Below are 12,192 nucleotides of genomic sequence, written 5' to 3'. Positions count from 1 at the left end.
GAGTCTTCATCACTAACACTTCAGTCTTCATCACTAACACTTCAGTCTTCATCACTTCAGTCTTCATCACTAACACTTCCGTCTTCATCACTAAAACTTCAGTCTTCATCACTTCAGTCTTCATCACTAACACTTCAGTCTTCATCACTTCAGTCTTCATCACTAACACTTCCGTCTTCATCACTAACACTTCAGACTTCATCACTTCAGTCTTCATCACTAACACTTCAGTCTTCATCACTAACACTTCATTCTTCATCACTTCACCCTTCATCACTAACACTTCATTCTTCATCACTTCAGTCTTCATCACTAACACTTCAGTCTTCATCACTTCACTCTTCATCACTAACACTTCAGTCTTCATCACTTCAGTCTTCATCACTAACACTTCCGTCTTCATCACTAACACTTCAGTCTTCATCACTTCAGTCTTCATCACTAACACTTCAGTCTTTATCACTAACACTTCAGTCTTCAAAACTAACACTTCAGTCTTCATCACTAAAACTTCAGTCTTCATCACTTCAGTCTTCATCACTAACACTTCAGTCTTCATCACTAACACTTCAGTCTTCATCACTAACACTTCTGTCTTCATCACTAACACTTCAGACTTCATCACTTCAGTCTTCATCACTAACACTTCAGTCTTCATCACTTCAGTCTTCATCACTAACACTTCAGTCTTCATCACTTCAGTCTTCATCACTAACACTTCAGTCTTCATCACTTCAGTCTTCATCACTAACACTTCATTCTTCATCACTTCAGTCTTCATCACTAACACTTCATTCTTCATCACTAACACTTAACTCTTCATCACTAACACATCAGTCTTCATCACTAACACTTCAGTCTTCATCACTTCATTCTTCATCACTTCAGTCTTCATCACTAACACTTCAGTCTTCATCACTAACACTTCATTCTTCATCACTTCAGTCTTCATCGCTAACACCTCATTCTTCATCACTTCAGTCTTCATCGCTAACACTTCGGTCTTCATCACTTCAGTCTTCATCACTTCATCACTTCAGTCTTCATCACTAACACTTCGGTCTTCATCACTTCAGTCTTCATCACTAACACTTCAGACTTCATCACTTCAGTCTTCATCACTTACACTTCAGTCTTCATCACTTCAGTCTTCATCGCTAACACTTCGGTCTTCATCACTTCAGTCTTCATCACTTCATCACTTCAGTCTTCATCACTAACACTTCGGTCTTCATCACTTCAGTCTTCATCACTTCATCACTTCAGTCTTCATCGCTAACACCTCATTCTTCATCACTTCAGTCTTCATCACTAACACTTCAGACTTCATCACTTCAGTCTTCATCACTTACACTTCAGTCTTCATCACTTCAGTCTTCATCGCTAACACTTCGGTCTTCATCACTTCAGTCTTCATCACTTCATCACTTCAGTCTTCATCACTAACACTTCGGTCTTCATCACTTCAGTCTTCATCACTAACACTTCAGACTTAATCACTTCAGTCTTCATCACTTACACTTCAGTCTTCATCACTTCAGTCTTCATCGCTAACACTTCGGTCTTCATCACTTCAGTCTTCATCACTTCATTCTTCATCACTTCAGTCTTCATCGCTAACACTTCGGTCTTCATCACTTCAGTCTTCATCACTAACACTTCAGTCTTCATCACTTCATTCTTCATCACTAACACTTCATTCTTCATCACTTCAGTCTTCATCTCTAACACTTCAGTCTTCATCACTTCAGTCTTCATCACTAACACTTCAGTCTTCATCACTTCAGTCTTCATCGCTAACACTTCAGACTTCATCACTTCATCACTTCATCACTTCAGTCTTAATCATTTCAGTCTTCATCGCTAACACTTCATCACTTCAGTCTTCATCACTTCAGTCTTCATCGCTAACACTTCGGTCTTCATCACTTCAGCTGGCGATTTCGATTGACTGCCTGAGACAAGCATAAGAAGATGGCCTTGCGCGTCTTCACGAAAGCTTATCAACTTCATGTGTTTTAAGTCAACTGAGAGTTTGATGCGCACACGGAGAGCTGCGCAAACACCAAACTGAACTCTTCTTCGCTCCACACAGTGCCTGAACGAACAAATACTCCATACCAGCTTAAACATACAAACACAAAAAGTCAGTGTCCTTAATGTTAATCTAAGAAATGAAACAGGAGAAAACCACTCACTACTCTTAATTGAATTACTTAAATGTTGTTACAATTGTTTATTTGTGCCATTTACACATTTTCAAACAGGGCCCAAGGCTACGACCTGCACTGGAGCACCACAAACCCCGGCTACGGCCCTGCATCTGACAGTTCAGGGTAAGATTTGTGTTAACATCACTTGGAATTATTTCTCATCTGTACTGCAAAATGCTTTAACAACACTTTAAAAGTCAGCATGTGTATAAACCGAAGTTAGACTGCAGTAGCAGGAGTGTTCACTGTTAGCTGATGTTACTCAGCACAATACTAAATATGGAAAATAAAAGGAAACCAACCTTGATAAACATTGGATGCCTAATGGAACCGACTCGGTTCTGTGCTTTCCATCATTTATCAAATCACCTGAAATATATGAAATGGAAATCTTTGTTTTACTTCACACACACACAGTCTGGTTCACTACTGGTTCAAAACCATATTTTCTATCGCTCTACACCTAAACCTACACACACAGAAAACTTTCTGCATTTTTATTTTCTCAAAAAAAAAACTAATTATATATCATTTGAAAGCTTTCGTACCCATGGGGACCTCAATTTAGGTCCCCACTGTGACTTGAGTCCACATGGGTCTGTGTGCATTCAGGTTTAACTTTTAAAACCATGTACACTTATACACACACACACACACAGTCTGGAGAGGCGCTGTCACTATGGGGACGCGCCGGAGATGATGTGATCCTCGGGCACAAGAGTTCAGCTTCTGTCTTGAAGAAAGAAATGACTGTCGCATTACTGGAATATAATCGATCGTGCGACTGTAGGACATTACCGACCTCATGTATAATTCCCAGACACGCTGCGTCCGAGTAATGCAATATTTGCTGGTATGTGTTTCACGTATGGCGCTCTGAGCCGTGTGTGTGTGTGTGTTCTTCATTTGCTTCATATCTTTATTCTGCTTTTCTCACACATTCACATCTTATCAAAGCAGCAGCTCGTCTGCTCTCATTACTGCAGCAAAGCCTTTAAACTGAGATTAGGCTAGAACTCTCTCACACACACACAGACTCGCTCAGGAGGAGCAAATAAGTGAGTGTGATAAGCAGGAGGAGGACAGTGATGAAAGAGGTCGAAAACTGTGTGTATTTAAAAGCTGGAAACAATAGTGTGTGTGTGGTGTTTGTGAGCAGTGGAAGGAGAACACACCTGGAGCGTCCTGCAGGCATACAGGCCCATGTGTGTGTGTGTGTGTGTGTGTGAGTGTGTGTTTGTTCCTGTGGCCTACAGACACTGGTGAGTGTGAGTAATTCTGTGCATCTGTGATGGAGAAGAGTAAACAGACAAGAGATCAGACTGATGGATTACATTAACTGTGTGTGTCTCCCTACAGGCTGATCTCAGCGCACTCCAGTTCCCTCACCTTAGCCTGTGTGTGTGTGTGTGTGTGTGCATGTGTGTGTGTGTGTGTGTGTGTGTGTGTGTGTCTGTGTATGTGTCTATGTGTGTCTGTGTGTGTGTGTGTGTGTGTGTGTATGTGTGTGTGTATGTGTCTGTGTGTGTCTGTGTGTGTCTGTGTGTGTGTGTGTGTGTCTGTCTGTGTGTGTGTGTGTGTGTGTGTGTGTGTGTGTGTGTGTGTGTCTCTGTGTATGTGTCTGTGTGTGTGTGTGTGTGTGTGTGTGTGTGTGTGTGTGTGTGTGTGTGTGTGATACGCATCAGTCTGCTGAGCTTCTCCATCAATCTGCACTCAGATGCATAATGAGTTGTTTGTTTCCACAGAGATGCTTAGACGGCGCAGCTCTCCTCTCTCTGTGTGTGTGTGTGTGTGTGTCTGTTCTCTATGAACTTCTGCAGAGGAACTTGCTGCTGCATCTCTTCATCTGTTTCTGCTGTTGTTGAGTGTGTGTGTTTGTGCGATGGCAATGCGTCTCATCTGTCATTTACTGGCATCACCATGTGAACATAATGCAAGCGGAGACACTGTCACCATGGCAACCGCTGAAGCAATTGACAGATTATTTTAATGGACACTGAAGCACGACTGACACACACACTCCACTCACACTCTAAACACACACTCTTTAACACACACACTAAAGGTTTTCATTTTACCCGGTAATTATTAACCGATCATTAATAATTTTGACTGATTAGTACAATCAATTAAATAGCTAGGCTATTTTAGTTCCCCTCACTCCACTACAAATCCTTTCAATTAACAGTATTTAGAAAAGAACAAGATAATTCAATCAATATCCACATAAAACAAAATTAAATTCAAATTTATTTGTATAGCGCTTTCTACTAAACAAATCATTACAAAGCAACTTTACAGAAAATTTTGTTTCTACAATATTTAGTAGTAGCTTATAAGTGATCATCAGTTTATGTGCAAATGACAGGAATTTTCAGAAAAATGTACACAAGACGTAGTCAGCCAGACGAGAAACATTATTAACAGCAATTATTATATGATGCAGTCACAGTTGGTGTTTGATCACTCAGAGAACACTCAGTCTGTAAGACATTGCTCTGAATCTGATATATTAGTAATTGATCAATTATTGAATTCTGACGGACAGCTTTTGAGTATTAATAAACTGTCTTACATTGAAATGTCATATTTCTGCTAAAGATAATTCAATTCAATTCAACTCAAGTTTATTTGTATAGCGCTTTTTACAATATAAATCGTTACAAAGCAACTTTACAGAAGATTATGTTTCTACAATATTTAATCGTAGCTTATAAGTGGTGACTGTCAGTTTGTGCACGTGTGACAGGATTCTTCAGAAAAATGAATACAAGACGTAGTCAGCCAAACGATGAACATTATTAATATTATTAATAATTAATAATTATTATATGATGCAGTCACACTTGTAGCAATAATTGTTAGTTCTGTTGTTGATTCAGGGTTAGCATCATCTGGGGTCCTCTGAGGGTCAGCATCATCTCTTCTCAGGTGTTCTGGATCCAGACTGGAGCTTGTGTAAATCCTAGTTACCACGGGATGAAGATCCAGCAGAAACAGAGAAACAAATAGAGACATCATTAGCATAGCTGCTGATCCAACAGAGTTAAATTAATTGATTTAACCCAAGCTAAAGAATAAAAATGCACATTTGATCAGATGCAACTGCAGTCACAATTTAAGAAATACATTATTCGTATACTTGGAGAAAGAGATGTGTTTTTAATCTAGATTTAAACAGAGAGAGTGTGTCTGAACCCCGAACATTATCAGGAAGGCTATTCCAGAGTTTGGGAGCCAAATGTGAGAAAGCTCTACCTCCTTTAGTGGACTTTGCTATCCTAGGAACGACCAAAAGTCCAGCGTTTTGTGACCTTAGGGTGCGTGATGGGTTGTAACGTGGTAGAAGGCTAGTTAGGTACGCAGGAGCTAAACCATTTAGGGCCTTATAGGTAAGTAATGATAATTTGTAACTGATACGGAACTTAATAGGTAGCCAGTGCAGAGACTGTAAAATTGGGGTAATATGATCATATTTTCTTGACCTCGTAAGGACTCTATCTGCTGTATTTTGGACGACCTGTAGCTTGTTTATTGAAGAAGCAGGACAACCACCTAGAAGTGCATTACAATAGTCCAGTCTAGAGGTCATGAATGCATGAACTAGCTTTTCTGCATCAGAAACAGATAACATGTTTCGTAGCTTGGCAATGTTTCTAAGATGGAAGAATGCAGTTTTTGTAACATTGGAAATATGATTTTCAAAAGACAAGTTGCTGTCTAATATAACACCCAGATTTCTGACTGTAGAGGAAGTAACAGTACATCCGTCTAGTTGCAGATTGTAATCTACAAGATTCTGTGTAGTGTTTTTTGGTCCAATAATTAGTATCTCTGTCTTATCCGAATTTAATTGGAGAAAATTATTTGTCATCCAATCTTTTACATTTTTAACACTCTCTGTTAGCTTAGATAATTGAGAAGTTTCATCTGGTCTCGTTGAGATATATAGCTGAGTATTATCTACATAACAGTGGAAACTAATCCGTATTTTCTAATAATAACCAAAGAGCAACATGAATATTGAAAATAGAAGAAGACCTAGGACAGATCCTTGTGGCACTCCAAATTTTACTGGTGATAAATGAGATGCCACAAGTTGGTCAGGTTCATCAATAAGCCACTCACAGCGCACTCCCTCACCAGAATACTAATCACCAGCACCTATTCACAATCATCCCATCAGCTCACCTCCACATAAAAGCACACACCTCAGTCACCCAGGTTGTCCGATCTTGTAGCTGTAAAGCAGACTCAATCCTGTTGTTTAGCTACCTCCGTTGACTCTCTACTAACCTCGCTACTTACCTCTTGTTGATCCATTCTCCTAGACTCCTATGTTTCTCCAGTGTCTCTCCTATGATTCCTTCTCCTAGCTCTCCTCTCCAGCGTGAACCCTAAGGTGTGTGAAACGTGTCTGCCATCCTGGTCACCCCACCGGTGGCTCTGGAAATTTCCAATACCCCATCCTGTCAGTCAAGCCTGACTCAACGATCTCACCGAACTATCTCACCTGCAGATCTCATGTGCTCTACATTACAACTGTCAATAAATCTAACTCATTCTTACCTTCTGTCTCAGAGACCGTGTATTACACGAGAGGTCTCCCCATTCAAAAAACAAAATGGTAGCGATCGGACAGGTAGGATCTAAACCATCTTAGAGCCTGCCCTTGAATACCTGTATAGGTTTGTAATCGATCTATGAGTATGTCATTGTAATAAACAAATCTCCATATTCATCGGGAAGAAGGAGGCGGGAACCAGCGCACAATCACATCATAATTTTAATATTCAAAATAAATACAAAACGGCGCACCAGCCCCTCACGGACGACTGGTGCGCACAAATAAAAACCAAACCATAAACTAATGTCCCAGGCCTGGTCCTCTCTCGTCCTTCACGGTCGTCGCTCCAGTTTTATATCCTTCCATCTCCTACGTGGGACTCGATACTAGCGGTGGGGCTCAGGTGTAGCTCATCTCCAATCACTACACCTGGCCTCACTCCTCGTTCCCACGCCTCTCGGCCCCGCCCCACTCGCCACATACCCCCATCGCCCCTCGCAGGCCGGGGGGTACTCCCGAGACTGCGCTCTACTCCCCCCCCCCCCCCTTTCCCTCCGGGGGAGACCGCTCACGGGGACCTGCGGGAACCTGGGGGTAGGACAGACGAGGCGAGAGAAAAGGAGATGGAAGGATAACATGTTTCGTAGCTTGGCAATGTTTCTAAGATGGAAGAATGCAGTTTTTGTAACATTGGAAATATGATTTTCAAAAGACAAGTTGCTGTCTAATATAACACCCAGATTTCTGACTGTAGAGGAAGTAACAGTACATCCGTCTAGTTGCAGATTGTAATCTACAAGATTCTGTGTAGTGTTTTTTGGTCCAATAATTAGTATCTCTGTCTTATCCGAATTTAATTGGAGAAAATTATTTGTCATCCAATCTTTTACATTTTTAACACTCTCTGTTAGCTTAGATAATTGAGAAGTTTCATCTGGTCTCGTTGAGATATATAGCTGAGTATTATCTACATAACAGTGGAAACTAATCCGTATTTTCTAATAATAACCAAAGAGCAACATGAATATTGAAAATAGAAGAAGACCTAGGACAGATCCTTGTGGCACTCCAAATTTTACTGGTGATAAATGAGATGCCACAAGTTGGTCAGGTTCATCAATAAGCCACTCACAGCGCACTCCCTCACCAGAATACTAATCACCAGCACCTATTCACAATCATCCCATCAGCTCACCTCCACATAAAAGCACACACCTCAGTCACCCAGGTTGTCCGATCTTGTAGCTGTAAAGCAGACTCAATCCTGTTGTTTAGCTACCTCCGTTGACTCTCTACTAACCTCGCTACTTACCTCTTGTTGATCCATTCTCCTAGACTCCTATGTTTCTCCAGTGTCTCTCCTATGATTCCTTCTCCTAGCTCTCCTCTCCAGCGTGAACCCTAAGGTGTGTGAAACGTGTCTGCCATCCTGGTCACCCCACCGGTGGCTCTGGAAATTTCCAATACCCCATCCTGTCAGTCAAGCCTGACTCAACGATCTCACCGAACTATCTCACCTGCAGATCTCATGTGCTCTACATTACAACTGTCAATAAATCTAACTCATTCTTACCTTCTGTCTCAGAGACCGTGTATTACACGAGAGGTCTCCCCATTCAAAAAACAAAATGGTAGCGATCGGACAGGTAGGATCTAAACCATCTTAGAGCCTGCCCTTGAATACCTGTATAGGTTTGTAATCGATCTATGAGTATGTCATTGTAATAAACAAATCTCCATATTCATCGGGAAGAAGGAGGCGGGAACCAGCGCACAATCACATCATAATTTTAATATTCAAAATAAATACAAAACGGCGCACCAGCCCCTCACGGACGACTGGTGCGCACAAATAAAAACCAAACCATAAACTAATGTCCCAGGCCTGGTCCTCTCTCGTCCTTCACGGTCGTCGCTCCAGTTTTATATCCTTCCATCTCCTACGTGGGACTCGATACTAGCGGTGGGGCTCAGGTGTAGCTCATCTCCAATCACTACACCTGGCCTCACTCCTCGTTCCCACGCCTCTCGGCCCCGCCCCACTCGCCACATACCCCCATCGCCCCTCGCAGGCCGGGGGGTACTCCCGAGACTGCGCTCTACTCCCCCCCCCCCCCCCCTTTCCCTCCGGGGGAGACCGCTCACGGGGACCTGCGGGAACCTGGGGGTAGGACAGACGAGGCGAGAGAAAAGGAGATGGAAGGAGGAGCGACAGGGACGAGAGAGGGGAGAGAGGAAAAAAAAAAAAAAAAAAAAAAAAAATCCGGTTCCCAGACGCACTGCTGCTCGGCCCTCCACCGGCTGGGTGATCTCCTCCGCGGTGCCCGGCGGTGGCACTGGACGGCCCTCGGCGGACGGCACGACACTCCTCCGCCGCCCGGTGGACGGCGACGGCTCCTCCGATTTTGGGCAGCGGCAGGAGTCCCCCGTTCCCTGCCCCTCCGGATTCCGTCACGGAGGCGGCAGGCTCCGGCCCCCTGGCGAACGGCGCCGACTCCTCCGCTCCCTCACGGACGGCAGCCGCCCCTCCTTGTCGTGGGCGGTCGGCAGCGAGCTCGCCCGTCCCCGGCAACTCGCTCCAGCCCACCGCCTCGAGCGTCCATGGCGGCACACACCTCGCCAGCTCGAGGGCACCGCGGATTCACCACAGCGGCGAGGGATCTTCAGCAGCGCGTCCCTCCTTCTCCCGGGTTTCGGCACCACTGTAATAATATCTAAACTTCCTATTCATTGGGAAGAAGGAGGCGGGAACCGGCGCACAATCAAAATCATTTTAATATCCAAAATAAATACAAAACGGCGCACCAGCCCCTCACGGCCGACTGGTGCGCATAAATAAAAAGCACACACATTAAAATAATGTCCCAGGCCTGGTCCTCTCTCGTCCTTCACTATAGTCGCTCCAGTTTTATATCCTTCCATCTCCTACGTGGGACTCGATACTGGCGGTGGGGCTCAGGTGTAGCTCATCTCCAATCACTACACCTGGCCTCACTCCTCGTTCCCACGCCTCTCGGCCCCGCCCCACTCGCCACAGTCATGATCTATGGTGTCTTTGGTGTTAACTGTGTGTGTGTGTGTGTGTGTGTGTGTGCATGTAGTGCCAGTGCAATCACTTTAAATTGTTTCTTCTAACAGTGTAAGCAACTACTCCTTTTAGTAATAAAGAGCCTTATGGGAATTGTAAAAGGATTGCCTTTATTTGTGTACATTCACAATTCACATTCAGCGATATCGTTGACTTGATTGCAAATAAATGCACAGACACTATTTAAACTGAACAGAGATGACATCACTGAATTCAATGATGAACTGCCTTTAACTATCATTTTGCATTATTGAGACACTGTTTTCCTAATGAATGTTGCTCAGTGCTTTGACGCAATGTATTTTGTTTAAAGCACTATATAAATAAAGGTGACTTTGACAATAAAAACAAATCTTTGTGCTTTTGAAATATAAGCCTAAAGAAAAATTGGATGCTGCTTTCTGCTGTCTGGTTTCCTTTCATGCAGAACAAAAATGAAAGATAACACTGCATACTAGGCAACTTGTTGCAGAGTTGTTCGTTCTTTTTCTTAATTTATTATTTATTATTTCTTGTTTTGTGTTCTGCTGACACCCTGGAGCTCGCGTCTCTGAAAACATTTTTTTACAATAAACATTATCTTTATTTACAAACCACATACATCCAAACAAGTGCATTCTCTACTAAAAAAAAAAAAAAACTTAAAACATTCCGTAACACAAAACAATATTATTTTTTAATTATAGTTGATTTGAGCTTCCGCCATGACACTCGCTGTGAGAAATACAGCAAGTGAAGTGGTACAAACAGTGAAAACAGCTGTTGGAGTTCTGTTGAAACTCTATCAACACTCTTATCAGATTGGAGGACCAGAAATGGGTTGTATAACTGGAAATATAAGCACAATTTTAATACTTGGATGAAAATCCTTTGCAGTCAAAGACTGTCTGTAGTCTGGACATGGACATCACCAAATTCTGAGCGTCCTGCCCGGAGATGCTTTGCCAGGTCTTGAGTTGCTGCTTGTTTGTGGATCTTTCTGCCTTCTCTCTTGTCTTCAGTAACTGAAAAGCATGCTCTATTGAATCTAGATCAGGTGTCTGACTTGGCCATTGAAGAATATTACATTTCTTTGCCTTCAGGAAGTCTTGAGTTGCTTTTGCAGTATGTTTAGGGTTATTATCCATTCTGCAGTGTGAAGCTGCATCCTGTCAGTTTTGTAGCATTTACACGTTGTTTGAAGTGAAATGTGTGTTGGCAGTGTGTGTACAAAACCACACTATAATGTTAAAGATGCACCCAGTGTTTCTTTGTCTTTTAATCTCGTTAAATCATTTTCCTTTTCTCACATCAAGCTTTCTCAGATGCTTGTCTTTGTGACATCACACAGACAGGCCCCTCCCACAATAGTCTGATTGACAGTGTTGTTTCACCTTAGACCCGCCCTGAGGGAGCCATCAGTCCTTTATTGTTTCACCGCCAGAGCAGATGTAGAGGAGAATGACTCCTAAGTGATTGAGGTGTTCTGTCGTTGGATGTAATAATGAACATGGCAGTCGTCATTTACTCCTGACATCTGAAGACGCAGTAGATTACGTTTGTTTCTGAAGAGAATGAGCCTGTAATCTACATAAATGTGTCAATCATATGTGATCCTCACGTACAGAAGAAGTGAAGATAAGTTTTTTTTTTTTTTTTTTTTTTTATGAATCTTTGCAAATTGCCTTTCCTAGTAATGTGCTAGTTAACAAGTTACGCAGATAAAGTAAACAGTCTGATGAAAGGGACTAGTCACCCCACAGAAGAGAGGGGCGGGGTCAGCAGAACTCATTTAAAGGGACATGCACTTAAATGGGCTGCTGAAAACAGAGCTGATTTTGACAGGGTGAATTAAAGGGTATTTTACACTAACATTGAGACATTTTAACCAAAGTATGTTAAGTGCTTTTCATTGAGACCCTAAAGAATCATATCAACTTGTGGAAAATGGGCATCCGATGACCCCTTTAGGAATGTTGTCAGCTGTTGATCTGGCCACACCCAAAGTATTTACTCTCTCTTATAGATGTATGTTGCTTTTTATCTTAATGATGGCCTCCTTCGCTTTTACTCTTTTGTCTGTTAAAGTTGTCTTGAAGTAACAAGGGAATGGACAGCAGCTGGTCAGTTAATCTCTTCTTAGTCAACTGTCCAAATACTACTGAGCCCCTGAAAATAGAGGTACTTCGCTTAAAATGGCTGTAACTCCTAATGTCATATTTTTGTGGAACATCTTAAAATAAAGATACGTCTATACTCCAATCACATCTTGATTGTTTTATTTCAAATCCATTGTAGTGGTGTATAAAGATAAATGCACAGAAACTCAGTAAGTGTCCGGATAC

The sequence above is a fragment of the Carassius gibelio genome, chromosome B1 (assembly GCF_023724105.1).
Source record: "Carassius gibelio isolate Cgi1373 ecotype wild population from Czech Republic chromosome B1, carGib1.2-hapl.c, whole genome shotgun sequence".
NCBI lineage: Eukaryota > Metazoa > Chordata > Actinopteri > Cypriniformes > Cyprinidae > Carassius > Carassius gibelio.
The sequence above is the reverse complement of the archived record's forward strand: the minus strand, read 5'-3'. Positions refer to the sequence as shown.